This window comes from Prionailurus bengalensis, chromosome A1 (assembly GCF_016509475.1).
Source record: "Prionailurus bengalensis isolate Pbe53 chromosome A1, Fcat_Pben_1.1_paternal_pri, whole genome shotgun sequence".
Lineage (NCBI taxonomy): Eukaryota > Metazoa > Chordata > Mammalia > Carnivora > Felidae > Prionailurus > Prionailurus bengalensis.
The window spans coordinates 11728380-11753313 of NC_057343.1; the positions used below are offsets into that span (position 1 = coordinate 11728380).

General features: G+C 39.5%; 1 protein-coding gene across 1 annotated transcript in view; it reads left to right on the forward strand.

Moving 5' to 3' along the window:
- The first annotated feature begins 7635 nt into the window (after nucleotides 1-7635).
- The window catches only part of PDS5B (PDS5 cohesin associated factor B), a 196046-nt gene continuing 178747 nt past the window's right edge, over nucleotides 7636-24934 (forward strand). The window contains 1 exon segment of the mRNA XM_043576591.1: nucleotides 7636-7799. The gene's annotated coding sequence lies outside the window, so the exon portion shown is untranslated.

Sequence of the window (24934 nt, forward strand, 5' to 3'; positions counted from 1 at the left end):
TGCAGACAGCTCAGAGCCTGGTGCCTGCTTCGGATGCTGTGTCTCCTTCTCTCTCTGCCCTCCCCTGATCGTGCTCTGTCTCTATCAAAAATAAACAAACACTATTAAAAAAAAAAGTAATTTTTTATAGTGACATGATTGTAATTGATTTTTTCCTTTTTAATATTAACTGTATTTACAGATTTCTCTACAATAAACTCATTATTTATTAACATGTCAAAAAATAGAATATGCTTTAGCTGGTTTTATCTCAGCAAACTAAAAAAAAATTTTTTTGGAAGTAACATCAACATTTTTCAACAGCTCCATCTGCTGGCCACTAAATAAAGTTAATTTTCAAATATTAACTGTATTTATTTTTACTACAGCCAGAAGAAGAAATAGAATTCCTGTGTTAAAACAAAGGATGCTTCCTACATATCTTTGAAGAGTGAGTATTAGGAATCAAGTTAATTTACCTGCGATGAAAAGTGATACGAACTTGGGTAGCTAGAGAGCAGGCTATTACCCCAAACACAACCCAGACCTGTTTGCCTAGAACAGAGACAGGACACTGAAAATCTGGTTTGGTGTTTTTGGCTATCTTCCACTGGAATGCTGATTTTGATGGTTGTACAAAATAAAAACATCGATTAGAGATTGAAAATGTATATGTATGAAATATATGATATTGCCCAAATATTCAGAGGGGCAGTCTAAACTCTCCAACGTCATTCTCATTACTCTTCAAGTGAAATTGCTCTTGGTTCTGTATCTCTTTATTATTTCCTGAAATTGAATTGATGATAAATATTTTCCTAAATACAAATCTCTCTTTAGATGGTAATGGGAGGTATGATTGTATAAAAATCTCTTAGTTAGGGGCGCCTGGGTGTCTCAGTCGGTTGAGCAACTTACTTCAGCTCAGGTCATGATCTCACCGTTTGTGGGTTCGAGCCCTGCGTCGAGCTCTGTACTGACAGCTCAGAGCCTGGAGCCTGCTTTGGATTCTGTGTCTCCCTCTCTCTCTCATTCCTCCCCTGCTCGTTCTCTGTCTCTCTCTGTCTCTCAAAAATAAACAAATGTTAAAAAAAAATTAAAAAAACCTCTTAGTTATCTAACTCTGGAACTGTTAAAAAGTAAGGTTTATCATTATGCTCAGTAAAATAAGCTAGTCATGAAAGCATGAATATTACATGATTCGCCTTGTATGAAGTACCTACAACACTTCAAATTCATAGAAACGGAAATAGAATGATGGTTATGAGGGACAGGGGCAAAGAAGAGGGGACTTGTTATATTATGGGTACAGAGTCTTAGTTTTGAAAAATGAAAAAGTTCTGGAGATCTGTTTCACAACAATGGAAATAATACTTAACACTACTGAACTGTGCACTTAAAAATGGGTAAGAGGTGAATTTTATGTTTCTTACCACAATAAAAGGGTTTGTTATATATATAATATTGATGTCATATATTATAGAATTTGTAACATATACATATATAACAAATTCAGTGTAGTGCATTGAAGCAACCCTGAACTACACTTCAGATTCCATTTTTCTTGTCTTCTTGCAAGTAAATCAGTATTTCCATACATTCATAGCATTTGTTTGTGACTTACATTTTAAAAAGATAGTCAAACATGTTTTTGAGATGGAATGAATCACATTGAAATTACTCTCTAAATTAATTGGAAGATGATGCAAGTCACTAAAAATTTCCCCCTATTTATGTACCCCTGTACAAGTCACTTAGCTTTTTGGGTCTCAGCTTCTTTATGGAAAGTGAGTTGAAAGAGGTGATCATTTCTGTGCCTTATGAACCCTAAAATTCTCAAAATGTTTTCATGGCATCTTTTTGATGTCCTTCCCTAACCAACTCTAAAGCCATATATCTCTAAACAAACTGGTAATAAATTTTAAAAAGGCACCATCAAGTCATTAAAGGTCTATTAGGTGCATTTTATATAACAAATTACACTTAGTTTGAGCCTATAAAAAAAGAAGTCTCTCCTTTACAATAGGTAGAAGTAACACGAGCTTATAAAAAACACACTTGTTAAATGTAGATATATATGTAGGATTAATATAATATCCACACCTTATTTGGAGAGATGATTTAGACCCTAGAAAAGAATAGGGATTGTTTTATTTTTACCCTTATTAAATAAACAAAGTGGGGTGAAAATTTTCTACAGTTTTAAATAGCATAGGCAGTACCACTATGGAGATGAAGGGTAAACTTACAGGACAAAAAAGTCATGGGGCAAAGCAGCATGGGTGTGGGAAGTGGGGAAGAAGTGAAGAGAAATAATAACAGTGGCTAAGTAGCGGAGTCTGGTTGAGGTAGGAGTAGGCCCCTATACAGCTTCAGACTTACCTCATCCACACTAGTGGGAGCTGCCCTGGATGCAAGACAATTAAAAGCAAAATATAAATATGAGGCTTGGGGGAGAGTCCTCATTTTTATTCCATTCCGTCATCTGGCCAGATTGCTCTAGTGCTCACTATATCTAACAACATGTAACAAAATTTATTCTAAAAAAAATATGCTTAAAGAAGCTCATGTATTACTATAGGTATGCTTCTGGTACTAAGTTTAGTTGCTTGCTGAGATTATGGCTAGTTCTAGTGGCTAATCACAATATTCCTTAAATTAATTCTCATTTGCTTTCTTACATAGCTGAACCAACAATATACTTGACATAAAATATGAAATTTAGAGTAAGTCATTATTCTATATTAAAAACATGAACATAAAATAACCACGTACATACTGTATATGTATAATACTATGTAAGTATATATGTGTGTATGCCATGTATATATATTTAAATGCATGCACTTCAACTGGTATGAGCATAATTCTTAACAACTTCAACAGTTGCAAAGAATACGTAATAAAACAGTGTTTGCTATTTATTACAAGTTGTTCAAAAGTAGCGTTTTTGATTCCAGGGTCTATTGGCTGTGCTGTTCACAGCAGGAAGCCATCTGCCACATGTGCTTACAGAGCACTTGAAATATCTCTAGTGGGAATTGAGATGTGCTTTAAATGTAAAATTCACAATATGAATGAAAGAATGTAAAATATCTCATTAATATATTTTTTATATTGATGGCATGTGGAAATGACAATAATCTGGATATATTATGTTACGTAAAATATTATTAAAATTAATTTCACTAGTTTCTTTTTACTTTTTAAAATTGGAAGATGTTAAATTGCCTACATGGTTCACCTCATATTTCAGTTGGATAGCATGGATTTACAGTGTAAATAAATGCAATTTCCTCCCATTAATCAAGTGCAAGCCCATGGATTACACACACTGCTGAGTGCTGACTACGGATAAGAGTGAATGGTCTTTGCTTTGGCTGTTCTGCCTCATATATTCAGGAATACTCAGTCAGCAGCTCAGACCTCACTCACAATGGTGACCTATGCTATTCAACTCCAAGGCAACCAAGAAGACTCTAGCAAGTGTGTATATTTATTCAAACAATATTTGATAACACACACACACACATTTCTCTAAAGATCCAAGAACATTTTTTAAGAAGAAAAAAAGAATTTTAGTTTAATGTGTGCATAGATCAGGAGTACCATTGGTTATTAGGTAGGTAAGAAGATGTTCTAGAATTCCTTAAGGAACAAAATGTACTTAACAAGATGAGACCTTTAAGACAATGTTCAAAAGAAAGCATTTTCTGTTCTTGAAGAACAAAGTTAAAAAAGTGCTTTGGCTTATGCTTGCTAGCTCTGGTATTAAGATGTACTATGAAGTAGGCAGAAGTCACCTTTCCCTAATTTTCCTTTGTGCCATACTTCCCCTTCTAGCTCTTCCCCCTGTTTGGAAATCCTAGTGCCTTTCTCAGCTCTGTCTGTCTTATTTGTCTCTTTCCATAGAAAGAGAAATAATCTTCTGTTAATGTAAGGCCAGTAGAAGGTTGGGCTCAGAGACACATGCAGTTTGCAGAAATTTCCCAGGTGATTTTGGGATTCTTTCACTCCACTCCTGTCGAGAACCACTGCCCTCAGATTGTAGATGAATGTAGCATTCTTCCAGGAATATTTACCGTAAAATAGGAGAGTCACAGAAGGGTTACCTGGCTCGCTCAGTAGATAGAGCATGTGACTCTTGATTTCAGGGGCTTGAGTTCAAGCCCCATGTTGGGCATAGAGGTTACTTTTAAAAAAATAAGTAAATAAAAATAAATAAAAGGAACAGGCAAAAACAAAACAATGTTTAAGTGGTGCCTGGCTGGCTCTTGATCTTGGGGTCGTGAGTTTGAGCCCCATGCTAGGCGTAGAGTGTACTTAAATATTTTTTTAAAATAAAAATAAAGAAGGTCACAGAATAGGCACAATGCTTAATACAAGGAATTAATCATGGAGGGGGGAATTCTAGGCACCAGAAGCTGAGTTTTGGCTGAGGGTGGAGGACAAGAACCTCTATGCTATCTTTCCATGGTGGCTGCATTGTGAAAGGGTCTGACTTCAGGGTTTTGGAGAAGATTGCTTCATCCATCACCTGATTGCCTAATGCCTAAACATCACAAAGCTAATTTCTACGGGGCTTAGTCTCTGCTAATTGATACCTATGGGCTAGTGGGTTACCTTTTGTAGGTAACACAAACACATTTCAACATGTTTTCTGAAGATCCAATACCTTAACCCAAAGAATTAATTAGTTGGAATTTCTGCACGTTTGTAGGCTGGCAGGGATCATATTTTTCAGATTGACTGGCCTTTGGGATGTACTTTGAATTACACAGAATAAATAGCACCCCATATCTAGGGCCCAGCCTTCTAATTTACTGACTATATTTAGATGCTTCTGGAATGAAATGATGACTGTGAAAGTAAAATAATACACTTACTCTTTTTTAAAAAAATATTATTTTTGAGAGGGAGAGAGAGAGCAGGGGAGGGGCAGAGAGAGAGGGGGACAGAAGATCTGTCTGTGCTGACAGCAGAGAGCCCAATGGGGGGCTCGAACTCATGAACCTTGCTTGAGATGATGACCTGAGCTGAAGTTGGACACTTAACCGACTGAGTTACCCAGGCACACTGATACATTTATTCTGATCAGGTATTACCTCTCAGAAATTCTCTCGTTTTTTTTCTTTTGACGTGCCCATACAGTTTCTTATAGTTCAGCATACTTCCAGTGCATTTTAGGAAGTGATTCTTACATTAATTTTGTTATTCATATAGTTCAATAAATATAATTGCCAACAATAAGTACTATATTTCTAGAGGAGTACATTTATATAGCATTCTATTTTCTTTTTAACCTGGAAATTATTTTCTTTCAAATGCCATTCATTTGAAATTCTAGACCCTCAAGAGACAATTCTCCAGCATACATCTGCTGACATACTTCCTGCAAGGTTCGCATCCCCCAGATAGGGTAGGATGGGTAGTCAAGACTGTATGATTTCTGGCTTCAGGTGTGCAATAACAAAGATTTCAGAAACCATGCTCTACTGTAGTAAGGCTAGTCTAGCAGTATAGTAAAGTGTAGCAGAGGAGTACTAGCGGGCAATGTAGGTGTTTTTAGGGCATTCCTGATGTCTTCCAACTTCCTAATCCCCTTCATCTCAGCTTTAAATCCTACCAAAAGAAAAGAAAAGGTCCAGATAACCCAAATATGAGTAATGTGGTAGGCAGAATAATAGCCCCAAAGATATCCATGTTGTAGTCCTCAGAACCTGTGACTAGGTTAGGTTACATGGCAAAGAGGAATTGAGGTTGCAGATCAAATTAAGGTTGCTAATCATCTGACTTTAAATTAGATGGGGGTGGGGGGCTTATCCTGGACTACTCAGGTGGGCCAGTATAATCACAGCGTCCTTAAAGGTGAACAAAGGAGGCAGAAAGGAGTCAGAGAAAGAGATGTGGCAAGGGAAACAGGGTCAGAGAGATGCTGCCATGCTGCCTGTGAAGATGGAAGAAGTGGGACACGAGCTAAGGGATGTGATCAACTTCTGGTAGCTAGAAAGGTAGGAAAATGGATTCTTCCCAAGACCCTCCGGAAAGGAATGCAGCCGAGCCACATCTTGATTTTAGTTCAGTTAAACCCCCGAGGGTCCTCAGAAGCACAGAACTGTAAGGCAATACATTTGTGTTGTTTTAAGCCACTAAGTTGGTGATAATTCGTTACAGCGCAGTAGAAAACTAGTACAGCTGGTAACTGGATTTGTGGTTCTTTGTAATCAAAGATAATTCTAACCAAGTCTGTATAAAATCAGCATTTTTAAAATATGATTCCCATATAATTCCTCTTTCTCAAGGTCGGCAGCAGCGACAGCTGACTTTTAAATGGTTTATGTTCTTAACTGTCTTAAATTATGCCACATCCTATTATATCTCTCCTGATGAATTAGAATTTTGTTGTTTTTTGGACTTCATTTTTATTAGACGAGTTTTAAGTTCACAGTAAAGTTCAGAGGAAGGTACAGAGATTTATTTACTACACACATCCTTGTCCCCACACTTGGTTATTTTTTAAAGCCCTAACACGTAAGTTTATTTTTGCTTTAATACCAATTTCATTCAGATTCCAGTTTTCCTAAAGAGTGTTGCTTTAAATGAAGGTTTCTATTACAAATTTCTGGAAATCCACTTCCTGTTGTATAAAACACGGTTTCTTTTGTCAGAAACTATGCTTCTTTGAGGCCTTAAATATTTTTTCCTCTCTGTCCTAAGGGTAATTGCCAGGTCAACTCTTTTTTTTTTTTTTTTCTTTTTTGGAGCCAATATACATAGTTTGTTTTAAATATGAATCCAAGTTAGTTAACATATAGTGTAATAATGATTTCAGGAAAAGAATTTAGTGCTTCATCACTTACACAGAACACCCAGTGCGCATCCCAACAAGTGTCCTCCTTAGTGCCTCGCACCCATTTAGCCCATCCTGATCAACTCTTAATACACTTCCCCAAAGCTGCAGGAGGGAGGAGCCGGCACCTCCCGCAGGTGAAGGGGGTTAGAGACCTAAATGGAAGGCTCCTTCACGGTATTCAGATTATTTCTCCCTCCAATCATGACAACTGTGATAACCTAACATATGAGTGAAATGTTTTGTTACAGGTTGAACCACTGACACTCTACCCACCTGCCGCTTAAATAATTCCTCAGAATGGGAAAGGTACGGATTAAGTAGAGACATAATACAGCGTAGAAAAAAAACTACTCTCTGGTATTTTGAGAATACTAGGTAAGAGTTACCAAATAAAGAGCAAAGTAGTTAATACCCATTTCATTTACCCAGCACAACGTCAGTACTCAATTTCAGTGTTTTAAAGCAATACCCAACTTTTATCCCCAAAGTTAGAGATCTATAACAATTTATGTGGTTTTCCCAAAAAGTCCAGGACCGCCGCAGAGGCAGAGAAATCATTGACAGCTGCGTGTCTGGCGGCCACCGCGGCCACAGCGGCGGCGGCATGCCCCCGTGGCTGCGTGCGCGCGCGACGGGGCGGGGCGGAGTCGGAGCCGGGCGCGCGCGCGCGCGGGGACGGGGCGGGGAGAGCCCAGAGGGCCGGCGGGCGCGCGCCCGGGGCTGTCTGGTCGGCAGGGGGCGCTGCGCACCCACGCCCCGCGCTGCCTGCCCCCGGGTGCTGTCCGCGGCGGTTCGATTGGAGCAGCCGCCGAAGAGCGCTTGGCGCCATTTTGAAGCGGAGAGGAGGAGGAACGGCCGGGCTGGCTGCGGAAGGGGAGGGGGGGGGGAGGAGGCGATTGGATGCGGCGGCGGCGGCGGATCCCGGAGAGCAGCGGAGTGAGAGGAGTAGCGAGTCGGGCACCCGGAGGTAGGAAACAATTCAGTTAACGGAAAGAAAATGTCTCTCTTCTCTGGTCTCCGTGCTCCATTTTTCAGCGCCCGCCACCGCGGCAGTGTCTGTGGCGGGGCTTAAGCGCCGCCCGCCTGCCAGCCGAGAGTCTCCTCCCGGCATCGGGGGCTGCAGCCGCCGGCTCCCTGGCGGCGGCCGGGGCCGGGAGGAGTGGGGCGCGGGCCGGGGGCGTGGGTCGGGCTGCGCGGTGGGGGTGGGGAGGGCCCCGCCGCCGGCGCGCTCCCTCCACGCCGCGGGCTCAGTCGCAGCCTCTGGAAATTAAACTTGCCGCCCTGGCCCCAGCCGGGGCGCCCGCGGCGGCGGCGGCGGCGGGCGGTGACCTTGCGCGCGGGCGGGGGTCCGCGCCCCGCAGCCGGGTCGCCCGCGCCCCGCCGCCTCCGCCTCCGCCCCTCCCCCCGCGTCCCGGCCGGCCGGCGGCTGTTTCCCGGGCGGCAGGCGGGCGGCGCGGTGCTCCTGTTGAATCCTCCCGCTGGCGGGTTTTCCCCCTTCCGGGCGAGGGGTGGGGAGCGCGGGTCCGGGCTGAACCCCGGGCGGCGTGCGGGCCTCGGGCGCCTTCGCCCCTTCGCCGGGTCCCCGCGCGCCTCGCCCGCGCCGCCCAGCCCTTCGCTCCGGGCGAGGAAGCGGGCTGCTAGAGTGACATTTTTGCACTGTTACTTGCCAATCGCCGGACATAAAGCGCGCTAACCGCGCTCTCGGAGCTGGTGCTGGGGGAACCTGAGGACCTGGTGGAGCGAGAGCGCAAGTACTGGCTGGAGAGACTCCTCCTGGGCGACAGCTGGGTTCTGGCTTTCCTTTAGGAAGCCTTGGAGTTGGAGTGACAATGAAAATGGTGTGCAGTTGGAAACAGTTAACATTTTTGCGCTGTTATCTTAGTGACACTTGAAAAGTTTTGGTCAGAAGAAGAATCTTGTATGTTGCCGCTGTTGTTTTTTGGTACGTACGTTCAAGCTGCGCCAAGCAGAAGTACAGTTATTTTGAGGGAGTGGATCTGAACCCTGAAATGCGGTGCCTCGCCTTCAGACTTGCCTTGTTACTGCCTTCCTTCCCGGGGAACGCGTAAACTCCGGGAAGGGTTTGAAAGAGCAGGTTGCTACCCTTTCAACACACGTTTTAAGAATCCCAACTAACCCAGTAAAAGAGAACCCTTTATTTTGCTTTGAAGGATGTGCTCTGAACGCTGTTTTCACACTTTTATTATGAAGTGATGGATGGGCAGTGCTGTCCTGAACGACCCTACCCTTACTAGTTTCGGAAACTTGGGATACAGCCTTTAATGTCGAAGGCTGGCCATAGGTCTTTAGTGAGTTGGGAGTCTTCCACTGTCTTCCTAATAAACTTTAAAAATTCAAGCGTGATTGTAAGAGCGAGCTGTAAATAAGTTACAGTTATTTCAAACTTGCATGGCAATACGATCATTGTTCTCAACTGACCCCTGTAAAGTTCCAAGCTAGAGCATTTTTGGTATTAACTTACGTAATAAGTAAAATAGTTAAAAACACAAAAATGGGATTAAGCAAAATAAGGGCTGGAAAGGACACTTTATATATGCAGCACATTTGTCAGAGATGTTAAGCATTTTTAGGGACAGTAAGATGAGCATTCCCATGGTTGTATGCAGGTCAGTTTGTGGAACAGTTAATCTTGTATCACCTGGTGATAGCAGAAAACCTAATTAAAATTTATACCGGTGAATATGTAGGTGAAAGTTTCAACATGGGACTTATGTTAGATGTATTCTCAAAAACTTAACTATAAAAAACACATCTTAGGTCCGAACGTTATTCCTTTGAAATAAACTTGCAAATACATAGAGAAAAGGTGCACTTTTGACATTCTTTGATTACTGAAGTAGCTAATTTTTTTTGCCTTTTTTTCTTTTTCTTTTTCTTTTTTTTTTGCTGTTTAAAAAATTACCATTTTTGCAGCTGGGTTTTACCTTAGGGGTTAAATATTTTAAATGACAAGGTAGTATTTGGATTGGTGTTTCGTTTTAAAGAACTTTTGTTCTCTTTATTATTTTCTCCTTTTTTTGAGATTGATTCTCCTTGTATGAGCTTTGTTTTCACAGCAGCTTTTGTATTCTTCCTGTTGCTTTTATTCCTGTCTAATTATGTCTGTCTTTTCCCTCACTTTTTCCAGGAATTGCAGGAGATAATGTGATGACAGTGATTCTTGTCATGAGATGTCATGAAATGTTGCTAAGGTTATTTGACAGGTAGTCTGAGCTGGCTGTTGATAGAAGTTGCTTTATTAAGTTTACTTAAAAATTGTTCTGCAGCTTTAACAGTCACAAAGAGTAACATTTTGAGGACTTGACTTTATCGATAACTTGGTAAACCTAACAACAAAGTGATACCCTGTATTAGACAGAACTTGCTCTGATGAGGAATGATACTTTATGAGGAAGGGAATATTTTGGGAAGTTGTGTTTTGTTTTTGTTTTGTTTTGTTTTGTTTTTTTTGCTTTTCCCTCTTGAAGAATTAGGATTGTCCTTTGACTTCCTCATTGCAACTTTTTTGATCATATGTGCCTAGAACTAACAATTTAACTGTGATTTGGCTTGGATGGCAAGTAGTGTATATAAGTTAGAAAAGAATAAATTTATGTTTCCTTTGTTAGTGTTAGAGAGCTATAAAGAAACTTAAAGATGATCATCACCTTAGTTATGATATGCATGAGAAATTAGGTTCAGATTGTAATTTATCCAAAGTCACAGTCATATTCATATGGTGGAATTGGGGTAACTCTTAGTTTCTCATGGAAGCTTAGAAGCTTCTATATGGTCTGTATTGTTTTGTTCAGGATTTAAGTAATATTTAAAATTCCTGCCAGATAGCATATTATTCTTCATTCCCTTCTCCATTCATTCAATCAAGAAGTAATATTTCAAGGTTAACATCTGTTTCAGAGTCTGGTTTTAATAATTTTTATCTGGCATTCAGTCCACTTAAGTTGTCTCAGAAGATAACCTTTTGCATGTCTCTTTTCTGGAGTTAGTTGATCTTTCGTTGTGCAACGTTACTTGACATGGCATTCATTTATTCTTCTTGAAACTTGTAAGCCAGGGTGATTTTGAGGTTAGTATTGAACTTTATTTTGTTATAAGATGGATGTGTATGACTGTATTTTTTTCACTTTTAAACTCCGTTTGCTACACCAGTCATTTGTCACTTCCAGTTTAAATAGATATTTCGATAAAATTGTGTTTGGTTTGAGTATTCCTGTTTGGAAATGTTAAAAATTCCAGAAATACTTAGTTTAAAAGTAAGCCCAGTATTTTCTCTGAAAATGTATTTACTTTTGAAGCATATTTAAGAAGCTGGCAAATGGTTCTCAGTTTTGACTCCTCAGTGTGTAGAGGTCTGCTCTTCCTCACATTATAATGTTATGAAGCTGATTATAACCATTTTCCCCTATAAATGAAAAGGGTTTTTAGCCATTTCTCACTAGTGCAAAAATAGGGTAGGTTTGTTGCTTTGAGACTGTAATTGTTTTAGGTGGGAGGGATGATCATGCACAGGGAGAAAATTATGAAGATTAAACTCAGATAAGCAAAATTTAGTTGCTTAAAGCCATTAATCTGAGATATTTAAGCATATCCGTAATAGTTATTGTGTTCTAACGACTAGGCATTAATAATAGGCAGTAATTAGAAGTGCTTAGTTTAGTTGCAAAACTTCTAAGTGGCTAAGGGGACTGGAGGAAGACTGGTTAAAGCAGGAAGCATCTTTAAAGGGCCATGACCTGGAAGTACTCCTCTAACCTGCCTCTCCCTTTGACAGAGAATGCTTTAACCTGATTCAGTTCAAATGAACAAACGTTAAGCTCCCATATGCAGAATGCCAGAGATGATGCAATAACAAGGACTGAGATCTTGCCTTGTAGAAGTTTAGGGTACTGGTTGGCCACCTGCACCAAGGTGGTGGGAACTGAGAACCAGACAGTAAGATCCCTGCTGTTAAGGCTTCTTTGAGTAACAGTTGAGGTTGCTCTTCTTTATGTGGGAGAATGAAATTAGCCAACACTAAATATAAAACTGATAGGAAGAGGGAATGTAATAACCATAAGCATTGCCTCTTTCTAGGAGAGGATGGTTGGGGTGGGGGGGAGGCAATAGGAAATGAGAGTTTGTGGTGCTTTGGGCAGTGTAGGGATTCTTTTTCTTTTTCATCTCAGAAGTGGTTTTAGAGTGAAGAGATCTTAAAGAAAAGCCCCAGATGTATACCCAAAATCTATTTCCACAGTATATCCTCTACTAGCTGAAATTCAGTCAGGCAATTTTAGTCAACCTTCTGATATGGAGATGGGGGAGGAGCTGTGTGTGGATAGTTGATGGTGAGAGGGCTGTGTGTGGATAGTTGATGGGGCTTAGAGGACTTTAAATAATTTTATACGTTAGGTTAAAAGTTATACATGTATATGATAAACATTCTGATGGCACAAAAAAGTAAAAATAAAAGCTACTTGTCCTCCCCCCCCCCAACAGGCAATCCACTGTTAATCGTTTCTAGAGAGTTTATTTTTCAAAAAACTTATACAAATAGTATTATATTGTACCGTCCTTTTTTTTTTTAACTGCAATTTACTTTTTTGCCTAGCTAATGTCACAGAGCAGTTTTCATATTGGCACATATAGATCAACATAATTAAAAATGATTATTTTATGAGGATGTATCATGATTTTTTCTTTCGAGTGTTTAGATTGTAACAATTTACACTGACCAGTGGTTTATGAGTATGCCTGTTACATGTTCACCAACATTGGACTTTATTAAACCTTATGCTTCTTGCCAATTTGATATGAAATTTTTATCTTGTACAGATTTGCATTTCTTTGATTATGAGTGAAGGTAATCACTTTCTTTTTTCTTTTTTTGGGGGGGGGTATATGTTTATTGGGCAGAAGTTACTTGTAGCACGTACTTGAGATGGAGCTTGTTTTACTTGACTCTTTCTCCCCCTCTCTCGTCTAAAATGAACTGAGAGAGGTGCAATTTTTAGAGAGTTATAATATTTTTAGAGCCTGTGGCACCTTGAGGGGGGCATTGCTCTGAATGGAGAGACTACAGTGCTAGACTTTGAACGACCAAGGGCCAACATTGAGCATATTGAGAGCCCTTAACTTGGTGTTAACGAGGTATATAAAGGCAGGAAGGGAGATTTGAGAGGGCAAATAAATTTTGTATAGGGCCAGCTCTGTCTTCTGTCTGCTTCTCCTGTCTCACTACTGCCTTCCCCCTTCAGTTGTCATTTGGTTTTTACCTGTGCTGTCATTTCGTTTGCTCCTGTTCCCTGGCAGGGGTAGCAACCTTGACCTTGTTATTTCAAGAGTTCCTCCAGAGATGAGGGACACTTAGTTTTAATTATAAGGGAAACTGATTTTGCTTCAAACCAGTCAAAGGGAGCAGTTCTCATTTCTTACATCCTTTAGATCTATTTTCTGATGTTTAGTAGTACCTTTCTGTAGTTGATATTCTCCTAGGGTGTCAGAGGCCTTAGATGCTGAACTGTACAGAAATCAGGGGATGTTGGCAGGACTACATGGACTTTGTTCCTGTTGAATCCCTACATAACACCCTCACCGCCAGCTTCACAGTTTTTTTTTTTTTTTTAATGAATTTTTTTTCCGTGTAGCCTTGGGAAGTGATAGGTTTAAAGGGGTTTTGTCTGTCACCCCCTCTGTCCCCAATCACAAATGATAACCATGTGTAAGTGATGTTAATTAATGTGACTGTGGTGATCTTTTCACAGTGCATGTGCATAGTATCAAAACACCAGGTTGCATATCTTAAATATGTACAATTTTTGTACATCAGAGATACAAAGCTGTTAAAGTTTTTGTCTAAAGTTACCGTACATGCTAGTTAACATCAGATAGCTAGTCCTTCTTCATCATTACCTCTAGCCTTGGCCAGTGGTTCTCAGATGGGGGTGTTTGGGACACCCCTTCCCTCCCCAGTGCCTCACACCAGGACATTTGGCAAGGTCTGGAGACATTTTGGCTATCATAACTGGGGGAATGGGGGAGGGTGGTGCCACTGGCATCTAGTGGGTGGAGGTCAGGGATGTTAAACACCCTACATTGCGTAGGGCAACGCTCCACAACAAAAAATTATCTGGCCCAATGTATCAATAGTTACAAGGATGAGAAACCCTGGTCTAGGTAGAATTAATCCGGGAAGCCCGTAGTTAACCCCAGCTCAACTGAACTAGGCCTGCCCACCAACTCTTGGTAGTAGCAGTGCAGCTATTTCAAGGCTTTCATTTAGTTTTATGCTCAAAATGGCAAGCTTTGAAATACAAGTCTTGAGCACCTTTTTTTTTTTTCTTTGTCTCTTTGGTAAATTTCTCTTTGGCTATTGACTTTCCTTCTCTTCTCCCTTTATGATATAATATAATTGGAGGTCAAAGCTTTGTAGTTCTAGTTGGGAGTTTGGAAGGTCAGTAGCATTTAAGACTTGAACAGCAGTAGGAGCATATGTAGGCATTTGATGTAATGCTTGATGAGCAAAGCCCTTTCTAAGGAAGGCAAAAGAGCTTGGTGGTTAAGCCTGTAAACTTGACTTAGGTTTTTATTCTGTCTCCATTACTAGCTAGCGTTGTCACCATGGGCAAATTACTAATTTTGCTAAGCCTCAGTTTCTGAATCTGTAAAGTGGGCGGTAATAGATATCTCACATTTAAAAACAGCTTAATTCAGCTATAATTCACATACAATATAATTCACTGAATGAACGTGTACAATTGTTTTCTAGTACATTCACAAGTTTATGCAACCATCACTGCAATCTGATTGTAGAACATTTTTATCTCCCATGAGAGAAACCCCAAACGTGTTAGTTGTCACCTCCTATTACCACTAATCTCATTCGTTGTTTTTTTTTTTTTTTTTTTTTTTTTGGGTGGGGGGCAGATAAGCCAGACCAAATGCTTACCCTGGTGCCAAGATGGTAAGTACTCAACAAAAAAACCATTAGAAGTTGGTGCAGGGATATTGTATTTGTGCAAAGTCCACTCATATCACTTTAGAGAAGGCCAAGATGGAAAATTGTTTGTTTGTTAAATGGTATATGTTATATACTATACAAGAAATTCATGCTCCAAAATATAAAGATAAAAGATATTTTTTCAATTATGAAATGTATATTCAAGTAGGAAGAAAGAAACTGGTTGTATAAAATACCAGTTATAATTAGAAAATAATTGAAAACAAGGCAGAATAAAGTGTTTTCAGGAAGGTGTAAACAAAATATCTGAAATTGGGAATTTGATAAAAGGAAATTGATTAATCATGTCAAGCTGAGAGTACAGGAATCATGAAAAACCTCTTGAAGTGAGGGACTTTTTGGCCAAGTCTTAGATGATAAAATATGAGACTTTGACTCCTAAGAAGAGCCCTTGAAGAATGCTATACTTCTTGAGGTATTGGTGGTACCATCATCATCATCATTTCTTGCTGCCTCATGCTCCTGCCAAATGTTGCCTCTCGTAGCTTCATCCATGGTCTTTTTTGGTGTTTCTAATCTGTTGTATTTGGGAATTTATCTAAATGCATTAAGTAAAGTTTTAGTGAGAGGTTGATGTCTGTGACAAAAGGATATGAATATGTGGCCTTATGTTGTCTCTTTGAATTGCATTTTTCGTTTATTTTCTGATTTAATTGGGTTTATTGAGTAAATAGTTCCTAGACAAATTAGGCTGATAAAAATGTTTTCTTCTTCCAGGGCTTCTACTATGAACTATATCCCTGACCTCTCTCCTAAATATCCTGTCTTCTTTTTCTTGTATACTGTATTGGACACAATACCTCCAGTACAACATATTCAAAACTGAATTGCTTTCCTCTACCTCTACCCTTTAACATCCTGTCTGGGTTAATAACACAGATACCTTTTTTTAAGTTGTAAGGGATGACTAGATTTGTTATCAAGTCAGAAACCTGGAGTCTTCTTGATCTTTCTCCTTTACTTCTCATATCCAATGAATTACCAAATCTTGTTGATTCTGATACAGTATTTTCAAAGGTATTTATTTATTTATTTATTTATTTATTTATTTATTTATTTATTTTAACGTTTATTTTTTTTTTTGAGACAGAGAGAGACAGAGCATGAACAGGGGAGGAGCAGAGCAGAGAGAGAGGGAGACACAGAATCTGAAACAGGCTCCAGGCTCTGAGCTGTCAGCACAGAGCCCGACGCAAAGGTTTTTTAAAAAATAAATACTGTATGCATATTAGTACTTCAAAAGTGAAACAGCAAAAAGAGGAAAAAAGATACACAATCAAAAGTTTCTCATTCATAGCCTTTCCCATCTGTCTAGTTCCCAAATTTCTACAGTAGTTTACTCACGTTACTGATTTCTTACATATCCTTCAGGGGATTTAAAAAATACAGCCGTTAATAAGTACATTTATCCCATCTTTCTCTTTTCCCCTCCTCCTGCCCCCAGATGTTTTACATTAGTGTTGGAAACTGCTTTGCCTTTTACTTTCTCTCTCTCTCTCTTTTTTTAAGTTTGTTTATTTTGAGAGAGAGTGAGAGAAAGTGAGAGGCGGAGGAGCAGAGAGAGAGGGAGAGAGAGAGAATCCTAAGCAGGCTCTGGCACTGTAAGCTCGAAGCCTGATATGGGGCTCAAACTCCCGAACCTTGAGATCATGACCTGAGCTGAAGTCAGACTCTTAACAGGGCCACCTAGGTGCCCCACCTTTTACTTCCCCCCCCCCCCCCCCCCCACTGAATAATATACCTTGGAGATCTTAACGCAGTAGTGTATAAAGTGCTGGTTGCTTATGCACGCTCTCTACTTCTCTCCACTTTTCAAAAGCTGCTGTTCCTTTTTACTTATGAACCACAATTTAACTGGTAGTATAAAACACCAGTTACCATAAAATAATTTAAAAGAAGGCGGAATAAAGTATTTTCTTTTAAAGCCCATTGGTGGACAGCTGTATTGTTTCCAGTGTTTACCATTATAAAAATTATAAGAATCTTGCATCAAGCAACACTGTTGCATATATTATTCTGTACATATGCCCATGTGTCTGTAGGATAAATTCCTAGAAGTGGAATTGCTGGGTCAAAGAATATAACAGGTATAATTTTGATATTGTTAAACTGTGTTTCATAGACGTTGTAACAATAGCGTGTATATGAGAATACTTGTTTCCCTATACCCTTGCCAACACAGTGTGTAATCAAGCTTTTTGGATTTTTGCCAATACGATAGGCGAAAAATGGTATCTCAGTGTAGTTTTAATTAATATTTCTCTTACAAGTGAAGCCAGGCATCTTTTCATATGGTTAAGAGCCCTCTATATTATTTTTTTTTCCTGTGAACTCTCTGATTTTAATCTTTACCCATTATTTTCTGTTCATTTGGGGATTCTTAAATTTCTCTTCAGTCCCTGTGCCATTGGTTGGTTTAGTAAATGTAAACATGACTTGCTTGTTTGCATGCATTTGTCTTCTGACAGGTATCTGCTTACACCATCACTCCCTTCTAGGCTGTCTCTTAGACTATTAACAGAGTGATATTTCTAATCATGAATTTGTGTCATTTCCTTGCTTTAAACTCTTCAGTGGCTCTTCATGCCCTTTGTAATCCAAGTATCTTAGTATTGGCATGGTACCTACCTGCCTTGCCAGCATTTCATGTCACTTTGTGTTAGGCTCGCTCAGCTCCCAAAACACTGCTCATAGCTCCCTACTGTGTTGGACCTTTTGTCTCTCTGTCTTTATATGTGGTATTTCTCTTCTTGCAGTGGTCATTCCTGCTTGTTCACATGTCCAAACACCTGCTTTTCATCCTCTACCTAATGGAAAGGTTTTTCTGATACATGACTCTTCTTTTGGGCAATGTGTTGTGCTCTTTTCCCCTTCTCACAAGACCCTGTGTATACCTTTATAATGGAAACCGTCATGTCATGTGTTGTTCTTATTTTTGTGTTTTTTTGCCCTTATACGGTTAACCTTTGTGGCCATGAACTTATAGTTATTTTGGAACCTAGCAGAGTATTTGGCACTGGTAGATGATTAATATTTACTGAATACACACAAATGTATGTATATATACGCTAAATATAAGTCTGGACAACCCAAGACTAGGTGGAAAAAGGGAAAATTAATACAGTGAGCTCATGAATTGTTTTTAAATTTATTTTTGATTTACTTATATATGTATTATATATTCTATATATTTATGTTCTGTATTTGCATATATTTATATTAAGGTGTAAACTAAATACAGTGAAATGTACAGATCTCACTTTGATTAGATCAATACCCAGTGCCCAAAAGATGATATTGAGCATTTTTGTCATCCCAAAAGGTTCCCTCTTTGCCTTTTTTATCCAGTTCCCTCTTCCCCAAGCACTCTGATATCTAACAAGGTAGATTAGTTTTGTTCTGTGTTCATGCAGTGTGCTTTTTTGCATTTAGCTTCTTTTGCTTAGCATTTCCAGATTTATCCATGAAGTGGAATATATCAGTTTTTCTTTTTATTGCTTAATTAAATTAAATTGGATGAATATACCACAGTTTATCTTTTCTTCTGTTGATGAACATTTGAGTTGCTTCCAGTTTTTTACCATTAAGAATAAGACCTATGCGTGTCTTCTTGCAAACAGTTGTTTTCATTTTTCTTGAGTAAATACCTAGGAATGGAATTGTGAGTTTATAGGCAGATGTGTGTTTAACTGTGTCAGAAATTCCCACATTTTCAAAGTGATTTTCTACTTTATATTCCCACCATGAATATATGAGAATTCTAGTTGCTCTACATTCTTGCCAACATTTGGATAATCAGCCTTAATTTTAGCCATTTATAAGGTATGAAATGGTTTCTCATTGTGGTTTTATTTTGGATTTCCTTGGTGGCTAATGATGTTGAGTAGCTTTTCATACAGCTATTGATAATTAGTGTATTTTCTTTTGTGAATTTGTCTTCCAAGTTTTCTGCATGTTTAAAAAATTGGTTATATGGGGTGCCTGGGTGGCGCAGTCGGTTAAGCGTCCGACTTCAGCCAGGTCACGATCTCGCGGTCCGTGAGTTCAAGCCCCGCGTCAGGCTCTGGGCTGATGGCTCAGAGCCTGGAGCCTGCTTCCGATTCTGTGTCTCCCTCTCTCTCTGCCCCTCCCCCGTTCATGCTCTGCCTCTCTCTGTCCCAAAAATAAATAAACGTTGAAAAAAAAATTAAAAAAAAAATAAAAAAAATAAAAAATTGGTTATCTTTTTATTGGTGTGTAATATAGTCTGGATACAAGTTGTCAGATCAATGTGTTAAGAGTATTTTCTCCTGGGGCGCCTGGGTGGCGCAGTCGGTTAAGCGTCCAACTTCAGCCAGGTCACGATCTCACGGTCTGTGAGTTCGAGCCCCGCGTCAGGCTCTGGGCTGATGGCTCAGAGCCTGGAGCCTGCTTCCGATTCTGTGTCTCCCTCTGTCTCTGCCCCTCCCCCGTTCATGCTCTGTCTCTCTCTGTCCCAAAAATAAATAAACGTTAAAAAAAAAAAAGTATTTTCTCCTAATTTGTAGTTTGTCTTGTTTTTTCTTTAATAGTGTATTTTGACAAAGTCTAAATAATCAAGTTTTTTCTTGAATAGATATGCCTTTTGGGGTGCCTGGGTAGCTCAGTCTGTTGGGCGTCGGACTTTGGCTCAGGTCATGATCTCGGGTTCATGGGATTGAGCCCCATGTCGGGCTCCATGCTGACAGCTCAGAGCCTGGAGCCTGCTTCAGATTCTGTGTCTCCCTCTCTCTCTGCCCCTCTCCCGCTCATGTTCTGTCTCTGTTTTTCTCAAAAATAAACAAATGTTAAAAAAATGAAAAAAAAATAGATTGTTTTTTGAGTCATAAGAAGCTTTGCCTATCCAAAAGTCATGAAAATAATTTCTTGTGCTTTCTTTTAGAAGTTTCATAGTCGTAACCCTTACCTATAAGGCCATGATCCATCCTGAATTATTTTGCATGGTGTGAAGTAGGAGGTTAAAGTTCATTTTTAAAAATACATTTATCCAATTCCAACACCATTGTTTGGAAAAAAAAAAAACAAAAACGAAACACCTTTTCTTTGCTGCAGTGATTAGCCTTTGTGTCTTTATTCAGAATCCTTTGAATTTATATGTGTAGATCTATTTCTGGACTCAATTCTGTTTCATTGATCTATTTGTTTCTCCTATGCCAGTGTCACAGTGTCTCTATTACCATAACTTTTGGAATCAAATAGTGTGAATCCTCCAACATTGTTTGGCCGGTCTGGCTCTTTTGTGTTTCAGGGTCTCAATTTCTATAAAAAGAAAGTCTTTTGGGATTTTGATTGGGATTGTGTTGCTCTGTAGATATATATAGGGAAAACTGATCTGTACCAATATTGAATGTGGTAGTTAGCCTCTCACATGGTTCCCATTGATCCCTGTCTGGTATTTGCACTGTTTCATAGGCCAACTTGCACATTGATTAGGGTTGATGTGTGTGATCAATAGGGTATGGGAAAAGTGATGGTATGTCACTTCTAAAATTAGGTTAAAAAAAGATACAGTGGCTTGTTCCTGGTCTTTTCCTCATCACTCACTGTAGAAAAAACCAGATGCCATATTGTAGAGAGACCTAATGTCAAGACCGTGAAGGGTCTGAGTTTTTACCCTACTTGCAAGCTCTCAAGTTAGGTTACTACAGTTTCATGGGTGCTGATAAAAGACATGAGGCCCCTGGGTCAGATTGGAAAGACTGTCACAATTACAGGAGGAGTAGCTAGGGTTTTGGCATTTTTGCACCAGTTCCTTGAGTTCCATTTCACACCTGGTAACATGAAGAGGGCCAGATGACACCTACATATGCAGTGGGCTATGTTTCAGGAGAGGAACTTTGGACACGGGGAACCTGGATGTTTTTATTTATTTTTTTATGTTTTAAATGTTTATTTTGAGAGACAGCATGAACAAGGAGACGGACAGAGAGAGAGAGGGAGAGGGAACAAGGGAGAGAGAATCCCAAGCATGGAACCTGATGTGGGACCTGGTCTCATAAACCATGAGGTCATGACCTGAGCCGAAATCAAGGGTCAAATTTTTAACCTACTGAGGCCACCCAGGCACCCCAAAACTGGATATTTTTAGATGTGCAGTAAGCATACCTGCTCTTTGCTTTGGAGGTGACTTTCTTTATCTTCTAAGTCTGTTCATTTTATAGATACCTTTGAAACATAGTTTAGAACAAAGGGCAGTCCATCTTCAGTTGCAAAATGTGCAGAAATGTAGGTCCCATGGATTATTGTCTCCTAACATCTACGTGACAAAGAACTGAGGCTTTCTGCCAATAGCCTTGAGTGACCTTAGAAGCAGATCCTCCTCTAGCCTTCAGTTGACTATTATTTATTTGACTACAGTCTCATCAGAGACCCTTGATCCAGACCCACCAGCTAAGCTGCTTCTGGATTCCTGACCCTTAGAAACTGAGATAATTTTGTTTCAGCTGTTAAGTTTTGGGATTGTTTCTTACACAGCGATGACTGATACAGTTGTATATCTCTCCTTTTATTTAGTTCATCTTTAACATGTGTTGTAAACGTGTGTGGAAGATCTCTACATCAACCTATTAAAATGGATTTTTACATATTAATATGTTAACATATCAATCATATAATGTGAGGTTATGTTAATGTGTTAATTTATATACATGTAATAAAAAGTAACATTTTGGGGCACCTGGGTGGCTCAGTCCATTAAGCGTCTGACTTCGGTTCAGGTCATGATCCTACTGCTTGTGAGTTGGAGCCCCGTGTTGGGCTCTGTGCTGACAGTTCAGAGCCTGGAGCCTGCTTCAGATTCTGTCTCTGTTTCTCTGCCCCCTTGCCTGCTTGCGCTCTTTCTTTCTCAAATATAAATATTAAAAAAATCTTTTAGGGGCGCCTGGGTGGCTCAGTTGGTCAAGTGTCCAACTTTGGCTCAGGTCATGATCTCACAGTTCGTGGGTTCGAGCCCTGCGTCAGGCAGGCCCTGTGCTGACAGTTCAGCGCCTGGAGCCTGCTTCAGATTCTGTGTCCGCACCCCTCCCCTGCTCGCATTCTGTCTCTCACTCTCTCAAAACTAAATAAAACATTAAACATTTTTTTTTTAGACAGTAACATTTTAATGTTCTCTGTAGAGATCTTGCATGTATTAAAAATCTTTTTGATGCGGGGCGCCTGGGTGGCGCAGTCGGTTAAGCGTCCAACTTCAGCCAGGTCACGATTTCGCGGTCCGTGAGTTCGAGCCCCGCGTCGGGCTCTGGGCTGATGGCTCAGAGCCTGGAGCCTGTTTCCGATTCTGTGTCTCCCTCTCTCTCTGCCCGTCCCCCGTTCATGCTCTGTCTCTCTCTGTCCCAAAAAAAAAAAAAAATAAAAAAAAAAAAAAAAAAATCTTTTTGATGCTATTACAAATGAAATTTTGTAAATGTTCTTTGTATACAAAAATGCCATAGTTACTTTAAATTGAGTTCAGATTCGTTTAGTTCCAGGACTCTTTGTAGATTCTTTAGGACTTTCTTTACAAAAATAGTCAGATAATTTGTGAATAAGACCGTTTTATTCCTTTCTTTCCTCATCTTACAAGCTTTTTCTTGGTCTTGCCTTATTGCACCATCTCGCATTTTCAGTCTAATGTTAAAGAGCAGTGGTGAGAATGGACATCCTTGTCTCGTTCCTGATCTTAAGGGAAAACATTGTCCTTCACCATAAAATAGGATGTCAGCAGTGGGTTTTTTTGTAGATTAAAAGAAATCAGATGGAAGATACTCCCTGTTTTACTGAAACTTTTAAATTATGAATGGGTGTTAAATATTGTCACACATCCCCCCCCCCCTTTTTTGTATTTAGTGAGGTGACTGTATGGCTTTTATTCTTTATTCTGTTATTTATTTTGGTGAAATATATTTATTGATTTTTTTTTTTCTAAAGGAACGTTTTTTTAATGTTTATTATTGAGAGACAGAGAGAAACAGAGCATGAGCAGGGAAGGGGCAGAGAGAAGAGGAGACACAGAATCCGAAGCAGGCTCCAGGCTCTGAGCTGTCAGCACAGAGCCCGACAGGCCTTGAACTCACAATCCGCAAGATCATGACCTGAGCCACCCAGGTGCCCCTATTTATTGATTTTTGAAAGTGATACCAATCTTGCATTCCTGGGATAACCTTACATGATCATGATGTTTTGTCCACTTACCTGTTTTTGGGTTTGTTTTGTTAAGGATGTCTGTGTTCTTGATAAATACGGTTTATGATGCTTTTTTTTTTTTTTTTTAATTTTATTTTTGAGAGCAAGAGAGAGCACGTGCCAGCAGGGAAGGGGCAGAGAGGGAGACCCAGAATCCTAATTAGGCTCCAGGCTCCCAGCTGTCAGCATAGAGCCTGGTGTGGGGCTCAAACTCACGAACTGTGAGATCATGACCTGAGCCAAAGTCAATTAGTTTGTGGGTTATTTAAGTTATCAAATCTTTTGGCATATGGTTTATAATTTTCCATTGTGATCCTTTTAATGCCTGCAGGATTTGTCATGATTGGTCTTTTATTCCTGATGTTGGTAGTTTGTATTTTACTTTCTTCTGTTCTTTGTCATTCATGCTAGGGCTTAGTAATGTTATTTCTTTTCACAGCTTTTGGTTGGCTTCTGGTTTTATCTTGATAATTCCTTCATTCTTTTTTCTGTTGGTTTAATATTTTTTTCTGGCTTTTTTGAAAAAAAAATTAAGCTTTATTTTTGAGAGGGGGAGAGAGAGAGACAGAGAGAGAGAAGCAGAGAGAGGGAGGGAGAGGGAAGGAGGGAGGGAGAGAGAGGGAGGAGCAGAGAGAGGGAGAATCCGAAACAGGCTCCAGGCTCTGAGCTGTCAGCACAGAGCCCAACGCAGGGCTCGACCTCATGAACCACAAGATCATGACCTGAGCTGAAGTCGGATGCCCAACTGACTGAGCCACCCAGGTGCCCCTTTTCTGGCTTTATGTCTAAATGTGGAAATTTAGACATTTAAACTTAAGACTTTGTGTTTAAATATAAGCACTTGAAGCTATCCTTTCTTCTCTAAGCATTGCTTAATTGCATGTTTAATGTTTACATATTGTATTTTCATTATCAGTTAAAAATATTTTCTAAATTTCTTTGTGATTTCTTTGACTCATGGAGTATTTAGAAACATGTTGCTTGATTTCCAGGTATTTTGAGTTTTCATAGATAGTTTCTTATAGTTGAATGCTAATATGATTCTGTTGGGGTCAGAAAACATACTCTAAAATTTCTGCCTTTTGAAATTTGAGACTCATTTTATGATGCAGTATATGCTCTATGATACAGTTGGGTCAGATTGGTTAATAGTGTTTAAGTCATCTATATCATAATCAAAACTTTTTCTTTATATATAAAAAAATATTTTAGGGGTGCCCATCCCCTGCTTGCACTCAGTCTCAAAATAAACAAACATAAAAATATTTAAAATAAAATATTAAAAAATACGTAACATAAAAGGTGACAGTAAAGGATGGGAGAAAAAAACAGGTTAAAAAAATACAACACATAGCAAACAACAGACTTGATTAAAAAAATACAATACACATAGCAAATAACAGACTTAAATTCAACCATGTAAATATTGTTAAATACAATGTTTCCTAAAACTCCAAAGACCAGAAATTGCTATATAAGTAGGTTTAATATTAAAAAAAACAAAATGAGGGGTTCCTGGATGGTTCAGTCGGTTGTGCATCCATCTCTTGATTTCGGCTCAGGTTATGATCTCTTGGTTGGTGGGGTCAAGCCCCCCAGCGCTGAGCCTGCTTGGGGTTCTCTCTCTCCCTCTTTCCCTGCGTCTCTCTCCTCTCTGCCCCTCCCCCATGCATACATGCAAGGCCACACACACTCTCTCCCTCTCAAAATAAATAAAGAAAAAAAATGAATGAGATCTTGGCCTTTTGCGACAACATGGATGCTAATAAGTTAAAGACAAATGCCAAATATGTCTTTTATATGAGGAATCTAAAAAAAAAAATAAGTAAACAAACAGCAGAAACAAACCCATAAATACAGAGAACTGATGGCTGCCAGAGGGGTGGAGGGTGAGGGGATAGGCAAAA